Source organism: Symphalangus syndactylus, chromosome 14, assembly GCF_028878055.3.
Source record: "Symphalangus syndactylus isolate Jambi chromosome 14, NHGRI_mSymSyn1-v2.1_pri, whole genome shotgun sequence".
Lineage (NCBI taxonomy): Eukaryota > Metazoa > Chordata > Mammalia > Primates > Hylobatidae > Symphalangus > Symphalangus syndactylus.
Genome location: NC_072436.2, coordinates 20,970,693 through 20,976,847, shown reverse-complemented (window position 1 = coordinate 20,976,847; position 6,155 = coordinate 20,970,693).

Sequence of the window (6,155 nt, the reverse complement as noted above, 5' to 3'; positions counted from 1 at the left end):
TTCACAATAGCAAAGATATGGAATCAGCCTAAGTTTCCGTCAACAGATGACAAATAGCTGTATTAGTCAGGATTCTCTAAAGGGGCAGAACTAATAGGATAGATGAATATATGAAAGGGAGTTTATTAGGAGAATTGACTCACACGATCACAAGGTGAAGTCTCACAATAGGCCGTCTGCAAGCTGAGGAGCCAGGAAGCCAGTGCAAGTCCCAAAACTTCATCAGTAGGAAAGCCAATAGTGCAGACTTCAGTCTGTGGCTGAAGACCTGAGAGCCCCTGACAGATCACTGGTATAAGTCCGAGAGTCCAAATGCTGAAGAACTTGGAGTCTGACATTTAAGGGCAGAAAGCATCTAGCATGGGAGGAAGATGGAGGCCAGTAGACTCAGCCCTTTCAGGTTCCTCTGCCTGCTTGTATCCTAGCCATGCTGGCAGCTGATTAGATGGTGCCCACCCAGATTGAGGATGGGTCTGCCTCTCCCGTTCCACTGACTCAAATGTTAATCTCCTTTGGCAACACCCTCACAGACACACTCAGTAACAATAATTTGCATCCTTCAATCTAATCAAGTTGACACTCAATATTAACCATCACAATAGAATAAAACTGAAGATAAAGAAAATGTGGGGCTGGGCATGAGGGCTCATGCCTGTAATCCTAGCAGTTTGGGAGGCCGAGGCTGGAGGATCAATTGAGCTCACAAGTTCAAGACCAAACTAGGCAACATAGTGAGATGTAATCTCACCAAAAAAAAAAAAAAAAAAAAAAAAAAAAAAATAGCCATATATGGAGGTGCATGTTCTCTCTTGTAAGTGGGGTCTAAATAATGGGTACACTTGTACATGGAGTGTGGAATAATAGACATTGGAGACTTGGAAGGGTGGGAGCATGGGAGGGGGGTGATGAATGAGGAATTACTTAATGTATACAATGTATATTATTCAGGTGGTGGTTACACTAAAAGCCCAGTCTTCACCACTGTGGAATCTATACATGCAACAAAACTGCTCTTATACCCCTTAAATTTATACAAAATTAATGATATGGTTTGGCTGTGTCCCCACCCAAATCTCATCTTGAATTGTAGCTCCCACAATTCCCATGTGTTGTGGGAGGCACCCGGTGGGAGGTAATTGAATCACAGAGGTAGGTCTTTCCCTTGCTAGTCTTGTGATAGCAAATAAGTCTCACGAGATCTGATGCTTTTATAAAGGGGAGTTTCCCTGCACAACTTCTCTTCTCTTGTCTGCCACCATGTGAGACATGCCTTTCACTTTCCACTGTGATTGTGAGGCCTCCCCAGCCATGTGGAACTGTGAGTCCATTAAACTCTCTTTTGTACACTTTCTTTTGTAAATTGCCCAGTCTCAGGTGCAAATACATATACACACACACACTCAGAGTGAAGAGGGTCAAGCAATCAAGCAATTCTATAGCTCTCTTTAGTATGCCTTTTTCAGAATTATTTTTAGTCAGTACTCATGTCTCACATCATTAAAAATATGCATACATGTATTTATTAGCCAGGTGCGGCAGTGCATGCCTGTAGTCCCAGCTACTTGGGAGGCTGAGGCAGGAGAATTGTTTGAACCCAGGAGGCGGAGGCTGCAGTGAGCCGAGATCATGCCACTACACTCCAGCCTGGGCGACAGAGCAAGACTCCGTCTCAAAAAAAAAAAAATATATATATATCTATATATACATTGTACATACACACACATGTATTTTACGTAGCTTGAAGGGATACATAAAAGTAAAAATAAAATAAAAACCAAAAAGTAGACAAAGAAAAATTAAAGTGGCAAAATAAGAAAAAGTAAGGGGTTCCATCGATGCATGAAATTTATACTGTAGGTCAAATTATACTATAGATAAAGGTGGACCACAAAAAATGGTCCTGAGATTCCTAGCAGGCAGACCAAAAAGGAAAAGTGATCAGATTCATAAAGTCCATCAGATAAAAGCAAGCATGTCAAAAGATAGTTTTATTACAGCTCAAACTTTTAACCATCCACTTTCTGAACTCACAGACACTTTACCTAAACCTCTTTTCTGCATGCATCTCTCTTTAACTTATGTTTAGACATCTTGATCCACTAAAAAACCATGTGAACCATAAAGACAGAGGCCTTAGCATATTAATTTTTTATAACACTGTGCTTCACACAAGACAGGATTTCCATTAAATGTTTGCACAATAAATTAATTAATGACATTTTAAGATGTGTGTCAAAAGAAAGAAACCTGTCTGAGTGAACTTCACACTTTCAAAGCACACTGGCTGGGAAGACAGGCTGACAAATTGTGTTGAGAAAAATGAAGGTTATAAGTGGATCTGTGTGTATATAGGAATAATTATTATGGCAATTTATTATCATTTTCACATAAGGGAAATAGAATGGAGGGGTTGAAGAAGATAGCTTGAAAAGAAGGGAGAAACTATTCAATACAGATTCTTCATTACAAATTTTTATCAACGTCTAAATCTCAGTAGAACAACAATTTGAAGTCACTGGGCAAATGGTCTTCATTCACTTTAAAATTAATGATTATATTATTTTTAAGTTACAAGTTTCCCATTAATTTAGGTGCCTTTAAGTGTATTCCAACAATTTATAATGCTCGCTAACACATTTTATTGTATCCAAAGTTTAGAAATATCTAGTCAAATCACTGTATTTGTTATGTGGTAATCAGTATTATTTTGGTCTTTAATTCCAGAATTCTATGTAACAGTTATCTAAGTGGGGGTTACATTGGGTATTTCATGCAATTTCCTTTTTATTTGTATATTTATTCAGCAAGCACTTACTATTGCTCACAATGTGTCAGCACTGTGGGTGAGAAAGAAATATGGTACCATTAATCAAGGAACTTACAGTCGAGGGGGAGAAATAACTACAGCAGAGGAGTGCATATTTGTACCCTCCAAGGAATGGTGCAGAGTCCTCCAGGAGATGGAGATCATAAAAGAAAAAGAGCTAACTTCTCGGATTGATCTAGGTAAACATGGTGGAGGAGGTGGCATTAGATCTAGTCTTAAATAATATGTAAACTTGGGATTCCTATTAAAGGGCACATGTGGAAGTAGGGGGGTGCAAAATTGTTGGATGGAATTTAGGATGAAGCATCTTAACCTCAAACCAAAGAGCAATGGAAACAGTTGTGTAAGGGGAGGGGAAGGGAAGAGAAGAGAGTGTTAAAATCCTGATGAAAGGGATAGCAAAACTGGAGTAACACATGATGCGAATTATCGATGGAGGTGTACAGGAACGAATGCACTGCATTTCAATTTCTTTCAATACATCCAGCAGAAAAATGACAACTAGAAGTCGAAGCACATTGTCCAGAATAGGCAAATGTATAGAGACAGAAAGTAGAGTACGGGTAGCCAGAAACTGGGGCGAGGGGGAAATAGGGAGTGACTGCTGATGGATATGGTTTTTTTTTTTTGAGGTGATAAAAAATGTTCTGAAATTAGGTTGTAATGATGGTTGCATGGCTTTTGCAAGTGTTTAAGAAGTCATATATTCTCCACTTTAAAAACAGTTCCCACTTAACCTTTTCATATGTGTTTAGATACAGCTTGTTCATTGGTTGTCCTTATTTATGCTCTGTTTTGATTTAGTATTGGCCCATGTTTTATGCTTTATGTCCTCCTCAGATTAGCAATCTTGTTTTGTATCACGGTTTTGATGGTGGCCTTGCTCCAGGATACTACTTCAGGCCTTGTTGCTGTTATTTCTACTATGGATAACAAGAGCCCCATCCTAGCAGATAGGACACTGCCCTCCTGAAGCTATTCTCCACCTGGCTCCAAGCCTGAGGGGGCAGGGGAATTATGCAGATACATTCAATCAATCAGAGTCATGAAAAATCAATTAGGCAGCATTTTAGATGAGTTATAAATTGCTAAGGCTTAACTTAGGATGGGGTAGGATTGAGAATGAAAAAGAAAGGAAAGAGATCTTGTGCAAGAATGGGCAGGGGGTTGTTTCAGATTACATCTGGAATAGAGTCAGAGTAACCAAAGATAAATCACATTTTAATTCCCAAGTGACACAACTTTTTGTCACAGTTCCTTGGAATTTCTACGGGAGGGTTATATATTATGATATAACACTTCACACAGTGCTTGGTATGCAGTAAATCTAGGTAATGGTTTTGGCAAGGATTTTATGTTTATGTTTTGTTTTTACTTCTTCCCAGGAGACTCCTTCTTTCAAGTCAGTTCATTAATCATTATCATTCTCATCTACAGGAGGTAGGAATTAGTATCCTCATTTTGTAAATGAGACTACTGAAGATGAATGAGATTAAATGATTTGCCCAAGGCCTCCATGTTGGACTGTGATTTTGTAAAAATGCAGAGCAAATTCTCTTAGTTCTACATAGGAGACGGGAGATCACAGGGGGTTGATAGAATCTAGAGGGGGCAAAATGGAGATGAGAACTTAGGAGTAGAAATGGAAACAATGAAGATGCCAAGAAAGGCAAAGTCAAGACAGGTGAGAGCAAGATCTAGCTTTGGGGATTTGGATTGGCAGGGCCAATCCTGCAAACCAGCTCAGCCAAAAGAAGGGCAAGGCACCTTCATTATGTGTCAATGTTTTGGAGTTTGAATGGGGAAATTGGAGAGTCCCTGGGAACCTAAGCAACCCAGGAAGAAGAGGGCCAACTATAGCAGATCTCATGGAAAAAGTATTTATGGAAGTATGTTTTTTACCTACTGCCATTGTGAATCGTCTGGCAGTTTCATCATGAGGTACAGAGCAGCAGGAAGGCTACTCAGAATCAATCTCACTTCTAGTTTGAAGACTCTTGTATGTCCTGATGAGTTGACTTTCATAGAAGAACAGCCTGCAGATAATAATGGGTTACAATAAACTTACTGCTCCTCAAAGAACCAGCAACTAGTTTGTCCTAAAAGCAATCTTCCCTTCTGATAAGTCCCAATGCCATGTAACCATTGGATACTTATCATTTATTATATAATGAGTTACCTTTTCATATATTTATGCTATCTCTCTAACTTGACTATATATTCTACCAAGATAGAAGTAAATATTACTTTCTTATTTTCCTGTGGATGTAAATTTATACATTGTACCCATTTAATCAAATACTTGACTGATTGGATGCCTGCATCAAATGCAGACATAACTCCCGCCAAAATGGGCTTTGTAGGGGCCTATGCGGCAAAGATTAGGGTTCCTGGGAAGCCAATTCTGAGATGAAATTAAGAGCTCATTATGTTAATTAAGGTGCATCCTTGGAATCAACGCCTCTCGAGATAGGGAAAAGAAGCAGACAGGGCAGAGAAAGAAGTTGAGCTTCCACGGAGACCCATCACAGCTTCAGTGACTCTCATAGAGATTTCAAGAGCTAGAATGACCCTTCAGCATTTTCTCAAGTTGATTTGCAATAAACAGGCCCTTACACTTCCTCCTTGATCAGTTTTTGGATGTGGGCTGCCTGTAAAGGGGTGTGTCCTTGGACAAGGCGGCTCTCTGTAACAGGCAATCCTTGGAAGGGCAGCCAGCTTATGGGCATCTGCCAACAGCTGAAGAGCAACAAGTTCTTCAGTGAAGGAAGGCCTGGCCAGTGCAGCACCGGGCTCATTTATATTAGGTAACTCCAGATAAATGTAAGTGCATTTCTTAGAGGTGGGATGAGGTACTTTGAAGTACCTCACTGAGTTTAATGGCGAAGGTATTGATACCCACAGTTATATTCATTATTTCTGGTTGAGTTCAATTACACTGAATTTGAGAAGGCAGTTTGAAAATTTACTGTCAGTAACTACCAAAAAAAAAAAAAGAAAAAGAAAGAGCAGAGCATTGTCTTTGCTATTATGCTGGGACACTTTCAGAGTAAGTTCCCAAGATACAGGGTCCAAAAAAAATATTGATGTGGTACTCAATTGTAATTCTTTGTAGTCTCTTTCTAAGAGAACTTCAGCTGCATGTTGGATGGAAAACAATATGAAACAAAGGAGAGAGAGGAGAAACACAGTTTGTTAATATTCTCTGCTAGATTCTGCAGAGGAATCAGTTTATTTTGCAGATGCAACTAGCTTAAGTTATGTAGCTAGAAGTCATGTATCTAGAAAGCTGACTTGCACACTTAAAGCTAATGAAGAGAAATGCAGG